Source organism: Bos javanicus, chromosome 15 (genome assembly GCF_032452875.1).
Source record: "Bos javanicus breed banteng chromosome 15, ARS-OSU_banteng_1.0, whole genome shotgun sequence".
Lineage (NCBI taxonomy): Eukaryota > Metazoa > Chordata > Mammalia > Artiodactyla > Bovidae > Bos > Bos javanicus.
Genome location: NC_083882.1, coordinates 56,977,589 through 56,992,835, shown reverse-complemented (window position 1 = coordinate 56,992,835; position 15,247 = coordinate 56,977,589). Strand labels below are relative to the sequence as shown.

At 39.2% G+C, this 15,247-nt stretch overlaps 1 protein-coding gene across 6 annotated transcripts in view; it reads left to right on the top strand.

Moving 5' to 3' along the window:
• The first annotated feature begins 265 nt into the window (after window positions 1-265).
• LOC133226897 (glycerophosphodiester phosphodiesterase domain-containing protein 4-like) overlaps window positions 266-15,247 on the top strand; it is a 136,383-nt gene continuing 121,401 nt past the window's right edge. For 5 of the 6 annotated variants that reach the window (XM_061380959.1, XM_061380957.1, XM_061380960.1 and 2 more), the window contains exons 1-2: window positions 266-373; window positions 12,478-12,621. The gene's annotated coding sequence lies outside the window, so the exon portion shown is untranslated. Of the gene's footprint in view, window positions 374-7,952; window positions 8,053-12,477; window positions 12,622-15,247 lie in introns of all 6 variants that reach the window. The other variant, XM_061380956.1, reaches the window with a different exon arrangement.

Below are 15,247 nucleotides of genomic sequence, written 5' to 3'. Positions count from 1 at the left end.
TTTTTGAAGCAGGTTAGTTGAGAAAAAAGAGTAAAACAGAAAGAGAATTAATAACAAACTGGGGTACAAAGTTAGTTAATGCCTGAACTAAATGACTGACAAGAACTGAGTTTATGTGTAAGTTATTTTTAGGAAGAGCAAGACAAAACAGTCCATACCTTAAAAGACATTTAAAGTATGGTGCTCTGAGCTAAGGTCAGGTGTTAGCCTTGTATTTCATCTCAGTCCCTGACTTGGTATCCGAGGCCACGCCCCTGGCCACGCCCACCCATACCTGCAGTCTTGGGCGCTTCATTCTGCCTGGCCGCCATCTTGAGAAACGTTGGCCTTCTCTAGTCTGTATTCCTGATTTAGGTTTCGAATTGCAGTCACTGTAAGTACAACTCTGTGCTTACCCCTTAGGCATCTCTAGAAAGATGAAGCTACATTAATACTCTCAATTTGGTAGGCACAACTTAGGCATTCTACCCTGTCAGCTCACTATGTCTAGTGAAGCTGGCGCTGCCATCATCCTTCCCTGCTCAAGGGACAGCGCTAAGAACAGAGGGCTTCCACTTAAGCCGGTCCCCAGGCGGGGTGGGGCAGGAAGGGCGGGATGGGGTGGGGTGGGTGTGGGGATGGGGGGGCACCAAGCCCCGCAGCCCCTGGGCAGGGCCACTGTTTCGGCTTATCTGTACGTCATGCAGGTGTGAATGGCATTTTTATTTCTCTTCTCGAGTCACTGTTCATCTTTGCCTTGTCAGATGTCTGAAAGTTGTTTCATGCATTTTGTCCAGTTTTCTTGTTTTTTTTTTTTTATGTCTGTAGGGTAAATTTTGTTTTACTTTCTCAGTCCTAATGGACACAGCCTGGATTTTGCTCGGACAACTGGGTGAACCGGGGTGCCCTTTACTAACATGGAACTGACCTCAAGAGAAATAGATTTTGAAGGGAAAGTCAAGGGTTCAGTTTTGGACATACTAAATTTTGAGATGCCTGTGAAAAATCCAGGTTGAGTTTGCAGTAGAGTTTTGGATGTATGGGTTTGGAAATAGGAGAGATCTAGAAGAGAAATCATATTTATTAGTGTTTCTCTAAATAGTACTGAATTTTCATGTGAATTTGGTTACCCTGGCTGATAGATGCAAGGTAAAGAATTGGTGGATATGTGGGAAATTATGATAGTAATGATTCTGGCTAGAATGTTTCATTCAGTATTCAAGTAGTTTACCTTCCTCTCAGTCACAGAACTTTTGTTCAGAATGTCTTTCTTTGGCCAGTATTTGAAATATTCATATTGCAATTCGTATTGCAGTTTCAATACCAACCAATTAAAACTTTTTCTCATATAATTGTAATTTGCCTTTGACCCATGGTTTTTTTTATGAGTATAGTGTATAGTTCAAATGTCAGATTTTTTAGTTATCTTTTTATGATTGATTTCTGGTTTGATCGAACTGTAGCCAGAGAATATACCCTCCAGATTTTGTTACTGAACCACAACTGTTTTTTCAAGGGGCTTTATGGTTCCATAAAGTCCACTTTAGTTCTTTAACGCTGTCTAGTCATATTTGAGTTTACGTATTTTCCAAATAGGATATTCCACTTAAAGCCATGGTCATATAGTCATTATTACTGTGTCCCATTATAAGGAGAACAGATTCTTAGTGAACTCATGCAAGTAGCTATATTTCCATGAAAATAAAAATACTGAGTTTCCAAATTGTGAAGGGATTGGGTAGAGAAGACATAAATGTTTCAATTTTACTTACAAAGTTATAACTTACCAGGTTACTATATGTTATAATTAGCTTAAGGGGAAAGCTTTCCCCATATATGGAAAACACAGATTAAAAGCCAGTAATATTTCAGATAAAAACTATAAAACGTATAACTATATTCATCAGTTCACTCTATCCAATGTACCTAATCTTTGATCTTATATTTTGTTAACAGTTTGAAGGAACCATCAGGGTTACATCAGTGTTTCCATTAGATTTCTGTAGTTATTCAGCTGAGCAGTGTGATCTGAATGTTTACAGAAACCTGTGGAAATGGCAACCCACTCCAGTGTTCTTGCCTGGAGAATCCCAGGGAGGGTGGAGCCTGGTGGGCTGCCTTCTATGGGGTCGCACAGAGTCGGACACGACTGAAGCACCTTAGCAGCAGCAGCAGCAGTACTAGTCAAAAGTCCTTTCTATGAATCTTAAAATGAAATTTTTTTTGCTTATGCATTAGAATGCAACAATAACTCTCTTTGAATAAATAACTCTCTTTTTCTCTTTGAAAAAGCTTAAAAAGCTTGGTTAAAGATCTGATGGGAATGCAGTTGACAAACTTGACAGACAGTGTGTCATACAGTGTTTAAAGATAATAGCTAGAATTATGACTGATAATACTATACTCAGACATATCCAAGTTTTAGAAATTTCACATGATTTCTAGGAAATTTATATTAATGACATTTATCCATACTGTACAACTTAAGATTTATCACCACTCATTTTATAATGCTTCCCATGTAGTCTGAAATATCAAATAATCCTAATTAGTTTAATATTTCTCTCTTTGATGCTTCAGCGGCCCTCTGAAGCATCCCAAAGTTAGCTCGAGACCCAAAAAACTTCAATTAGAATTTGACCCTTGGGATTTTGTCGGAAATCTTTGTCAAAAAGGCTTTAAAATGCCTGGTCAAATAGGGTACAAGATGACTGTAAAGCACCACTTATTCACTTAACCAAAGTACCATTAAAAGATTTCAAAGGCAAATAAAGTTATGACAGATCACTTAAAGGAGGTGAGGAATGTAAAATCTGTAATCAACAGTAGCTCAGTATTCCAAGAAAACTTGGTTCTCTTAACAGAGAGCACCAAAACTTCAGTCTTTCATCATCTTACTTTTAATAACAAAGTCCCTAGTTAGATCATTTACCTAATTAAAATCCAATCTAATCCTAACCATTTCTGACCACTTACAAAACTCTCCTCAGGGTTCCTTTCCCATAAACAACCTTCCACAATTTTCTGTGTACATATTGTTTAGTCGCTGAGTCATGTCCAACTCTTTTGTGACCCCATGGACTATATGCTGCCAGACTCCTCTGTCCAGGAGGTTTTCCAGGCAAGAACACTGGAGTGGGTTACCATTCCTGCTCCAGTGTATCCATATTAGGTTAACCTTCATTTTCTCTCCCATTTTAAAATAACCAGGATCAGGAAAAAATCACTTTGTTTTCCCTTAACAAAATGCATTTCCATTTTTTCATACTTTCTTGCACTGAAAACGCATATCTTTCCTGTATGCTAAAATATTTCCCTTATTATTTCTAGTAGTTTGAATTATGTGTATTTTATTATTTTTCCTTAGTTTTTTTTAAAGGCTGAGTAATATTCCATTAGAATCTGCCTGACAATACAAAAGATAAGGGTTTGACCCCTGAGTTTGGAAGATCCCCTGGAATAGGAAATGGCAACCCTCTCCAGTATTCTTGCATGGGAAATCCCAGAAAAGAGAAGCCTGGCAGGCTACAGTCCATGGGGTTACAAAAGAGTCATACACAACCTAGTGACTAAACAACAAATATTCCATTGTGTGTGTGCATCTTATATATCACATCTTCTTTTTCCACTCATTCAGTGATGGACATTTAGCCTGCTTACATGTCCTGGCTATTGTAAATAGTGCTGTAGTGAACACTGGGGGTCATGTATCTTCTCAAATTACAGTTTTCTCCAGATACATGCCCAGAAGTGGGATTGCTGAATCATATAATAATTCTATTTGTAGTTTTTTAAGGAACCTCAGTGCTGTTCTCCATTGTGGCTGTACCAATTTACATTTCCACTAACAACAGTGTGGGAGGGTTTCCTTTTCTCCACACCCACCACAACACTGATTGTAGATTTTTTGATTATGGCCATTCTGACCAGTATGAAACAGTATGAAAAGGCAAAAAGATAGGACACTGAAAGATGAACTCCCCAGGTCGGTAGGTGCCCAATATGCTACTGGAGATCAGAGGAGAAATAACTTCAGGAAGAATGAAGAGATGGAGCCAAAGCAAAACAACACCCAGGTGTGGATGTGACCAGTGATGGAAGTAAAGTCTGATGCTGTAAAGAGCAATATTGCATAGGAACCTGGAATCTTATGTCCTTAAATCAAGGCAAATTGAAAGTGGTCAAATGGGATGGCAAGGGTGAACACCGATATTTTAGGAATCAGCAAACTAAAATGGACTGGAATGGATGAATTTAACTCAGATAACCATTATATCTACTACGGTGGGCAAGAATCCATTAGAAGAAATGGAGTAGCCATAATAGTCAACAGAAGAGTCCGAAATGCAGTACTTAGCTGCAATCAAAATGACAGAAAGATCGCTGTTTGTTTCCAAGGCATACCATTCAGCATCACAGTAATTCAAATCTATGCCCTGACCAGTAATGCTGAAGAAGTTAATGTTGAATGGTTCTATGAAGACCTACAAGACCTTTGACTGGGTGGATCACAACAAACTTTGGAAAATTCTTAAAGAGATAGGAATACCAGACCACCTGACCTGCCTCCTGAGAAATCTGTATGCAGGTCAGGAAGCAACAGTTAGAACGGGACATGGAACAAAGACTGATTCCGTATTGGGAAAGGAGTACGTCAAGGCTTTATATTGTCACCCTGCTTATTTAACTTATATGCAGAGACATCATGCAAAACGCTGGGCTGGAGAAAGCACAAGCTGGAATCAAGGTTGCCGGGAGAAATATCAATAACCTCAGATATGCAGATGACACCACCTTTAGGGCAAAAAGTGAAGAACTAAAGAGCTTCTTGATGAAAGTTAAAAAGGAGAGTTTAAAAATTGGCTTAAAGCTCAACATTCAGAAAACTAAGATCATGGCATCTGGTTCCATCATTTGATGGCAAATAGATGGGAAAACAGTGGAAACAGTGACAGACTTTATTTTGCGGGGCTCCAAAATCACTGCAGATGGTGACTGCAGCCATGAAATTAAAAGACTCTTGCCCCTTGGAAGAAAAGCTATGACCAACCTAAATGGCATATTAAAAAACAGAGACATTACTTTGCCAACAAAGGTCAAAGCTATGGTTTTTCCAGTGGTCATGTATGGATGTGAGAGTTGGACTATAAAGGAAGCTGAGCACTGAAAGATTGATGCTTTTGAACTGTGGTGTTGGAGAAGACTCTTGAGAGTCCCTTGGACTGCAAGGAGATCCAACCAGTCCATCCTAAAGGAAATCAGTCCTGAATATTCATTGGAAGGACTGATGCTGAAGCTGAAGCTCCAATACTTTGACCACCTAATGCGAAAAACTGACTCATTGGAAAAGACCCTGATGCTGGGAAAGATTGAAGGCGGGAAGAGAAGGGGACGACAGAGGATGAGATGGTTGGATGGGATCACCGACTCAATGGACATGAGCTTGAATAAACTCCAGGAATTGGTGATGGTAAGGGAGGCTTGGCATGCTGCAGTCCAACGGGTTGGACACAATTTAGTGACTAAAACTAACAACCAGCTGAGATTTAGAAACACCATTTCACGTTTTCTTTTATTTTCATTTGAATATAAAGTAGTTCCAAATTCTCAGCCTCCAAATAGCCAATGTTTAACAAAGAAGACAATCAGATATTAGACAGACAAGACAACTAAGGCCAAAACATAAAACAATCTAAAACCAAAACCTCAGGACATTAACCCAGGTTTAGAAGAACTCTGCAAGTGTGACATTTTTATTGTCCCTGTTAATGTAGGCCTCTAGCCCATGATCCTACCAAGTTCCCACCATCTGGGCCTCTAACCCACCATCTGGAAAATTTAAGTACAGGTACTTTTTAATCAGGTTGTTGTTGTTCATTTGCTCAGTCATGCCCAACTCTTTGTGACCCCATGGACTGCAGCACACCAGGCTTCCCTGTCCTTCACTATCTCCCAGAATTTGCTCAAACTCATGTCCATTGAGTCAGTGATGCCATCCAACCATCTCATCCTCTGTTTCCCCCTTCTCCTCCTGCCCTCAATCTTTCCCAGGTTCAGGGTCTTTTCAAATGAGTCAGTTCTTTGCATGAGGTGGTCAAAGTATTGGAGCTTCAGCTTTAGCATCAAGTATCTTCCAGACCCAGAAATTGTTTCTTATCTGCCATGAAAAATAATATACCAAAGGTCAGCAGCATCATGCCAGGGGAAATCCAGGGAATGGTCCCTGGAACGAATGGACCAGACAGCTGCTTGGACTCATCCACAGGCTCATAATGCCTGCAAAGAATCAACAAACCATGGATAAAAAGTATGTCTGGCTCCCCAAATTTATTACCAAATCAGTTTCATTTGCTTGACATGCAATAAACCAAGCACAAATACACCAGGGTTTGTAGAGGAGAACAAATCTCAGCGCCAGAAATAAAACTCAGTTCCAGGTCCCTGAAGGTGAGGGATTTGAGATATTTATGGGATAAATAAGCAGGGTGGTCTTTATGCTCCAAATAAAAAAAGTTGTATAAATAGGGTGAGAAAAGGTAATTTGAGGTAGAGAAAAGGTGAGGCAATTGGTATTTTGTGCAGGTGTATCTGAGTGACATTCTTCTTCATAGATGCATGTTCAAAAAATGGAGATGCTTAGCATGATATGAGGGTGAAGTTTGTGGCCCTCTGTCATCAAAAAAATCATACATCAGATACTTGAGCAGGCTCAGGTTTTGGGTTAGTATCCCAACTAGTGTATGTTGGCTTCAACTGGACAAGAGCTGACCCCAGGTTCCTAAGCTATGTGAAGTTTGGAGGGTATCTATTTTGCAACAAATAAGGCAGACTCGCTCAGTGAAGCAGAGGGTGTTTTGAACAAGCTGTACGCTTATCTACTGATCTGTTTGTTGGTTTGGTCACTAAATTGTGTCCGACTCTTGTGACCCCATGGACTGTAGCCTGCCAGGATCCTCTGCCCATAGGATTCTCCAGGCAAGAATACTGGAGTGGGTTGCCATTTCCTTCTCCAGGGGATCATCCTGACCCAGGAATCGAACCTGAGTCTCCTTCATGGCAGGCAGATTCTTTACCGACTGAGCTATTAGGGAAGCCCATTCATAGCTTCCCTGGTAGTTCATCTGGTAGAGAATCGACCTGCAATGCAAAAGACCCCAGTTTGATTCCTGTTTTGGGAAGATCTGCTGGAGAAGGCTATCCACTCCAATGTTCTTGGGCTTCCCTGGTGGCTCAGCTGGTAAAGAATCCGCCTACAATACAGGAGACCTGGGTTCGATCCCTGGGTTGGGAAGATCCCTGGAGAAGGGAACAGCTACCCACCCCACTATTCCGGCCCTGAGAATTCCATGGACTGTATAGTCTATGAGGTCGCAAAGAGTCAGACACGACTGAGCGACTGATATGTTAGATGAGCTCAAAATTTTCTTATTCACCTGTTTCTGGTCATCCTATTGTGTATGGTTTCAGGATGGATTTTTTTTAACTTTATGGGGTACAGTTTCAGTTTCAATTCTTAGATATTTACTAAAACCAGTTGTGTGGCTCAATATATGATCAGTTTTGAAAACATGTTCCATTTCCATTAGAAGACAATGTTCATTCTGTGATTATTGAAGACAGTGTTCTATGTATGTTAATTTAGATTAGTTTGTTAATCAAGTTGTTAAAATCTTCTATCTACTTAGAGAACTTTTGTCTGCTTATTATATCCTTTATTGAGATAAATGTGCTAAATCTCCTGTCATGATTGTGAATTTGTCTGCTTCTCTTCTAAAGGCTGTGTGATTGGATGCCTATAAATGAAAATTTCTTTTCTAAAAAACCATTTTTCATGATTATGAGATATCCCTCTTTGTCTCTGCTAATGCTTTTTGCCTCAAGATTCTTTGATCTGCTGATAATATAGTGAAGTAGATTATGTCACATGGGCCCAATTCTCATTTTTCCTTTAATTCCATTCTTTGTGTTCATAGCTGTTGCCATGCAACTTTACAGTGGCCTCCTACTATGAGTTGACACACTCTGCTTTGACTCTGACATGAAGACATCCCTTGGAGCAGAGGGTTGAAATGGGTTTGTACCTTGGTCCTGCTCTCTTAGATAATTTCCATCACCATAAGAACATACTCACGCCAACCTAGTTGAGTGTCACATGGAGCAGAATTATCTGGTCATATTAACTGAGGCTGGTCTAGGTGAGCAGACTGAATAATTGATTAGCTCAGATGTTTGAGCAATAAATTATAATTGTATATGATTAAAGCTTTTGCCTTTGGTTGGACATGGCATTATCCTAGTAATGAAATACTGATACATATAAAATTTTGTGTTTTCCTATTCTTTTACTTACTATTTCAACAAACCAAGCTCTTCTAAAGCATATGTGGTTGAGTATTGTTCTTTTAATCTAGTTAGACAATTGTTTTATTTGGAGCATTTAGTTCATTTACATTAAAATGAATCAGTGATATATTTATATTTAAATCTGGCATTTACTATTTGCTTTGTTCTCCTGTTCCATGTTTATTTTCCTTCTTTTGATGTTAATATTTTTTAAATTCTATTTAGCTCCTTTGGTTTATTATATACTCCTTATTGAGGTTAATAGTATACACATTTAACTTATCCTAGTCTACCTTCAACTAATATTATACTACTTAACATGTAGTAAAGAACTGTGCAACAAACTGTACACTTTCATTTCTCTACTTCTGGCCTTTGAATTATCATTGTCATACATTTTGTTTTACTTCTATGATTGTGATGAGCTGCAGTATTCATGGTTATAATTTTTCCTTCAAATATTCAATTATCATCTAAAGTGATTTTATGAATAACATTCTTTCATACCTACACAAGGTATACTACAAGGCTGTTTATTGTCACCCTGTTTATTTAACTTATACACAGAGTACATCATGTGAAATGCTAGGCTGGATGAGTTACAAGCTGGAATCCAGATTGCCAGGAGATATAGCAACAACCTCAGATATGCAGATGATAACACTCTAATGGCAGAAAGTGAAGAGGAACTAAAGAACCTCTTGATGAGGGTGAAGGAACAGAGTGGAAAAGCCAGCATAAAACTCCATATTAAAAAAACTAAGACTATAGGATCCTGTCCCATCACTTCATGGCAAATAGAAGGGGAAAAGGTGGAAGTAGTGACAGATTTCCTCTTCTTGGGCTCTGAAATCACTGTGGATGGTGACTGCAGGCATGAAATTAGAAGATGATTGTTTCCTGGCAGGAAAGCTATGACAAACCTAGACAGTGTGTTAAAAAGCAAAGACATCGCTTTGCTGACAAAGGTCTTTATAGTCAAGGCTATGATCTTTCCAGTAGTCATGTACAGATGTGAGAGCTGCACAATAAAGAAGGCAGAGCACTGAAGAATTGATGCTTTCAAACAATGGTGCTGGAGAAGACTCTTAGAGTCCTTTGAAAGCAAGGAGATCAAAACAGTCAATCTTAAAGGAAATCAACCCTGAATACTCTTTGGAAGGACTGATGCTGAATCTCTAATACATTGGCCACTTGATGCGAACTGCTGACTCATTGGGAAAGATCCTGATGCTGGGGAAGATTGAAGGCAGAAGAAGAGGGGCAACAGAGGATGAGATATCTGGATGGCATCACCGATGCAATGGACATGAACTTGGGTAAACTCCAGGAGATGGTGAGGGACAGGGAAGCCTGTGTCCTGTGGTCCATAGGGTCACAAAGAGTCAGACACGACTTGGTGACTAAACAACAACACATATGTTTAATATTTCCAACGTGCCTCATTCCTTTTTTTTTGGTGTACATTCCCCTCTGGTACTTTTTTTCCTTCTTATTGACAGACCTTCTTTAGCATTTCTTATAGTAGATGTCACCTGTTGATTAATTCTCCAGTTTTTAATATCTGAAAAGATCTTGTATTTCACTTTTTGTAACTCTTTTGTAATTCTAATACTGAATTCTAGGGTAACACAGTTGTTTCTTTATTTCTTCAGTTCTTTGAAGAGGTTGCTCCACTATTTTTTTTGGCTTTTCATTATTTTTTCACCAGAAGTCATTCTTGTTCCATGAAGATCCAAAAATCATTCTTATCTTTATTCCTTTATGTGTAATTTGTCATTCTTCTCTGGCTGATTTTGTGATTTTCTCTTGATTATGATGTGTTTTGTAGTTTTATGTCTGTCTTTTCCTTGGGATTTTGTAATGCATTTGCCTATGGATTTATAGTTTTCATCAAATTTGGAGATCTTTCAACCACTAACTCTTCATATATTGTTTTTGTCTCTAAGTTTCTCCCTTCTCACTTTCAGTAACTCCAGTCACATTTATCTTAGAATGCTTCTAGTTGTTCTGCAGCTCATAGTTTCTCTATTCTTTTTTCTCAAATTTTCTAATTTTTTTTCTACAGTGTCTAATCTTTTAATCTTAGCAGTGTATTTGTCATCTCAGACATTATGTTTCATCTCTAGAAGTTCACTTTACATATTTTTAAAATATCTGCCATGTCTTCCCTTAAAATATTTGCTTTCCTCTATTGTCATGAACAAGTGGAATATAGTTGTAATGAAGCTTTAATATCCTTGCCTACTAAACCTGTCATCTGAAACTTTTCTGAGTAGTTGTTGACTTATTTATTTCCTATTTATGGATTGCATCTGCCTGGTAATTTTTGATTCGGGCTTCCCTGGTGGCCTAGTGGTAAAGAATCTGCCTGATGATGCAGGAGACACGGGTTCAATCCCTGGGTCAAGAAGATCCCCTGGAGGAGGGAATGGCAGCCCACTCCAGTATTCTTGCCTGGGAAATCCTGCGACAGTGAAGCCTGGCAGGCTATAATCCATGGGGTTGCAAAGAGAGAGAGATGATATAGCGACTAAACAGTAACAACAACAGAATTTTTGATTGGATGCTAAGCATTGTGAATTTTGCTTTGTTGCCTACTTTTCTTTTTTTTTAAATTTTATTTTATTTTTAAACTTTACAAATTGTATTAGTTTTGCCAAATATCAAAATGAATCCGCTACAGGTATGCATGTGTTCCCCATCCTGAACCCTCCTCCCTCCTCCCTCCCCATACCATCCCTAATAATATGTATTCTTGGTCTTTGTTCCATACCCCAGTAAAGTAACTTGAAAATATTAGGTTGGGGCAAAAGTAATTGAGGTTTTACATTGTTGAACTTTGCCATTTGATAATGAAATACATTCTTAATAAATGTAGTTATCTAAAACATTTTAGTGCACATTTCTTGCTCTGTTTTTTGCAAATGACTTATTACTTGCTATTTATTTTATGTTTATTTTAGACTATAGAAATAATGTAGACAAAAACCAATTTTGAGCAATTTTTTTATTCGAGTTCAAAATGGGTTGTAAAGCAGTGGAGACAACTCATAATATCAACCACACATTTGGCCCAGGAACTGCTAACGAATGTACTGTGCAGTGGTGGTTCAAGAAGTTTTGCAAAGGAGACAAGAGCCTTAAAGATGAGGAGTGTATTGGCTGGCTATTGAAAGTTGACAGTGACCAATTGAGAGCAATCACCAAAGCTGATCCTCTTAGAACTACACCAGAAATTGCTGAAGAAGTCAATGTTGACCATTCTACAGTCATTTGACATTTGAAACAAATTGGAAACGTGAAAAAGCTCTGTACGTGGGTGCCTCATGTGCTGACTGAAAATTTTTTTAAATCATGTTTTGAAGTGTCATCTTTCTCTTATTCTATACAACAATAGTGAATCACTTCTCAAATTGTGACATGTGATGAAAAGTGGGTTTTATGCAACGACCAGCTCAGTGGTTGGACAAAGAAACTCCAAAGCATTTGCCAAAGCCAAACTTGCACCCAAAGAAAGATCATGGTCATTGTTTGATGGTCTGCTGTCTGTCTGATCCACTACAGCTTTCTGAATCCCTGCAAACCATTACATCTGAGACATATGCTCAGCAAATCGATGAGATACACCAAAAACTGCAGTGCCTGCAGTCAGCAGTGGTCAACAGAATGGGCGCAATTCTCCACCACAACACCCAGCCACATGTCACACAACCAACACTTCAAAAGTTGAATGAATTAGGCTACAAAGTTTTGCCTCTTCCACCATATTCACCTGACCTTTTGCCAATTGACTACCACTTCTTCAAGCATCTTGACTACTTTTTGCAGGGAAAACACTTCCACAACCACCAGAGTGCAGAAAATGCTTTCCTAGCATTCATCAAATCCTGAAGCATGGATTTTTTACACTAAAGCAATAAACTTATTTCTCATTGGCAAAAATGTGTTGATTGTAATGGTTCCGATTTTGATTAATAAAGGTGTGTTTGAGCCTAGTTATAATGATTTAAAACTCACAGTCTGAAACTGCAATTACTTTTGTACCAACCTAATATTTCTGTTCTTTTGAGGCTCACCTTTAAGTTTGTTTGGCCAGACCATAGCAGCCTTTAATGTAGGCCTAACTTTTTTTTTTTTTTTTTTTTTTTGCAGTGCTGAGGAAATACCCTTCTAAGTCTGCTACTTAGTGCCACATGCAACAGTTTTTCTGCTTTGGTGGAAACTATTCCCAGCCTTTTATGAGCCCTGGGGATTGACTCACCACTTTATTTTGTGTGGTTCTCTCCCTACTCTCAGGTAAGTTCTTCTAAAGCAATTATTGATTCAGTTGGAGACATGAGAGACACAGGGGAACACTAATCTCCCTAAACTGCCATTTCATTCTGCTCAGTCTGGGATACTGCCAGGCTCTACTGTGTTTTCACACCCAGTGCTTTACCCTGAAAAAGTATATCCAGGTTTTAAATGAGAGATTCATAACATTCACTTCCTTTGTTTTCCTTCAGTCGAGGATTGCTACACTTCACTGCTTATTGTTATTTCACATCTTGCAGTTTTTTTAATCATTTAATCTGGGCGAATTACTGTAGGCCTTGTTGCTCATTTTGGCCAGACATGAAAATTTCAGACTTTGTGTTCTTTTTTTTTTTTTTTTTGGCTGCACTGGGTCTTCGTTGCTGCACATGGGCTTCTCTAGTTGCAGCGAGCAGGGGCTTCTCATTGCTGTGACTTTTCTTGTTGTGGAGCATAGGCTCTAGGGCATATAGGCTGAATCGTTGTGGTATACAGGCTCAGTTGCTCTGCAGCATGTGGAATTTTCCGGGACCAGGGATTGAGCCTGTGCCCCCTGCATTGGCAGTCAGATTCTTTTTCTTTATATATATATATATTAAGAAATACATATAAATAGGAAGTCAGTAAACACCTGGAATAACAGGCAAATTTGGCCTTGGAGTACAGAATGAAGCAGGGCAAAGGCTAATAGAGTTCTGCCAAGAGAACGCACTGGTCATAGCAAACAGCCTCTTCCAACAACACCAGATAAGACTCTATACAGGGACATCACCAGATGGTCGACACCGAAATCAGATTGATTATATTCTTTGCAGCCAAAGATGGAGAAGCTCTATACAGTCAGCAAAAACAAAACTGGGAGCTGACTGTGGCTCAGATCATGAACTCCTTATTGTCAAATTCAGACTGAAATTGAATAAAGTGGAGAAAACCACTATTCAGTTCAGTTCAGTTCAGTTGCTCAGTCGTCTCCGACTCTGTGACCCCATGAATCGCAGCACGCCAGGCCTCCGTATCCATCACCAACTCCCAGAGTCTACACAAACCCATGTCCATTGACTTGGTGATGCCATCCAGAAATCTTAACTTCTCCCAACCCCTTCTCCTCCTGCCCCCAATCCTTCCCAGCATCAGGGTCTTTTCCAATGACTCAGCTCTTCGCATGAGGTAGCCAAAGTATTGGAGTTTCAGCTTTAACATCAGACCTTCCAATGAACACCCAGGACTGATCTCCTTTAGGATGGACTAGTTGGATCTCCTTGCAGTCCAAGGGACTCTCAAGAGTCTTCTCCAACACCACAGTCCAAAAGCTTCAATTCTTTGGTGCTCAGCTTTCTTCACTGTCCAACTCTTACATCCATACATGACTACTGGACAAACCATAGCCTTGACAGGACGGACCTTTGTTGGCAAAGTAATGTCTCTGCTTTTCAATATTCTAGGTTAGTCTAGGTTAGTCATAACTTTCCTTCCAAGGAGTAAATGTCTTTTAATTTCATGGCAGTAATCACCATATACAGTGATTTTGGAGCCCCCAAAAATAAAGTCTGACACTGTTTCCACTGTTTCCCCATCTATTTGCCATGAAGTGATGGGACCAGATGCCATGATCTTAGTTTTCTGAATGTTGAGCTTTAAGCCAACTTTTTCACTCTCCTCTTTCACTTTCATAAAGAAGCTTTTTAGTTCCTCTTCACATTCTGCCATAAGGGTGGTGTCATCTGCATATCTGAGGTTATTGATATTTTTCCTGCATTCCAGCTTGTGCTTCTTCCAGCCCAGCGTTTTGCATGATGTACTCTGCATATAAGTTAAATAAGCAGGGTGACAATATACAGCCTTGATGTACTCCTTTTCCTATTTGGAACCAGTCAGTTGTTCCATGTCCAGTTCGAACTGTTGCTTCCTGACCTGCATACAGGTTTCTCAAGAGACAGGTCAGATGGTCTGGCAATCTCATCTCTTTCAGAATTTTCCACAGTTTATTGTGATCCACACAGTCAAAGGCTTTGGCATAGTCAATAAAGCAGAAATAGATGTTTTTCTGGAACTTTCTTGCTTTTATGATGATCCAGCAGATGTTGGCAATTCAGGTATGACCTAAATCAAATCCCTATGACTATACAGTGGAAGTGAGAAATAGATTTAAGGGACTAGATCTGATAGACAGAGTCCCTGATGAACTATGGATGGAGGTTCATGACATTGTACAGCAGACAGGGATCAAGACCATCCGCATGGAAAAGAAATGCAAAAAAGCAAAATGACTGTCTGAGGACTTACAAATAGCTGTGAAAAGAAGGGAAGCGAAAAGCAAAGGAGAAAAGGAAAGATATATCCATTTGAATGCAGAGTTCCAAAGAATAGCAAGGAGAGATAAGAAAACCTTCCTCAGCAATCAATGCAAAGAAATAGAGGAAAACAATAAAATGGGAAAGACTAGAGCTCTCTTCAAGAAAATTAGGTTCAGGATGAGGAACACGTGTACACCCGTGGCAGATGCATGTTGATGTATGGCAAAACCAATACAATATTGTAAAGTAAAAAAAATAATAATAATAAATAGGAAAATTAGAGCTACCAAAGGAACATTTCATGCAAAGATGGGCACAATAAAGGACAGAAATAG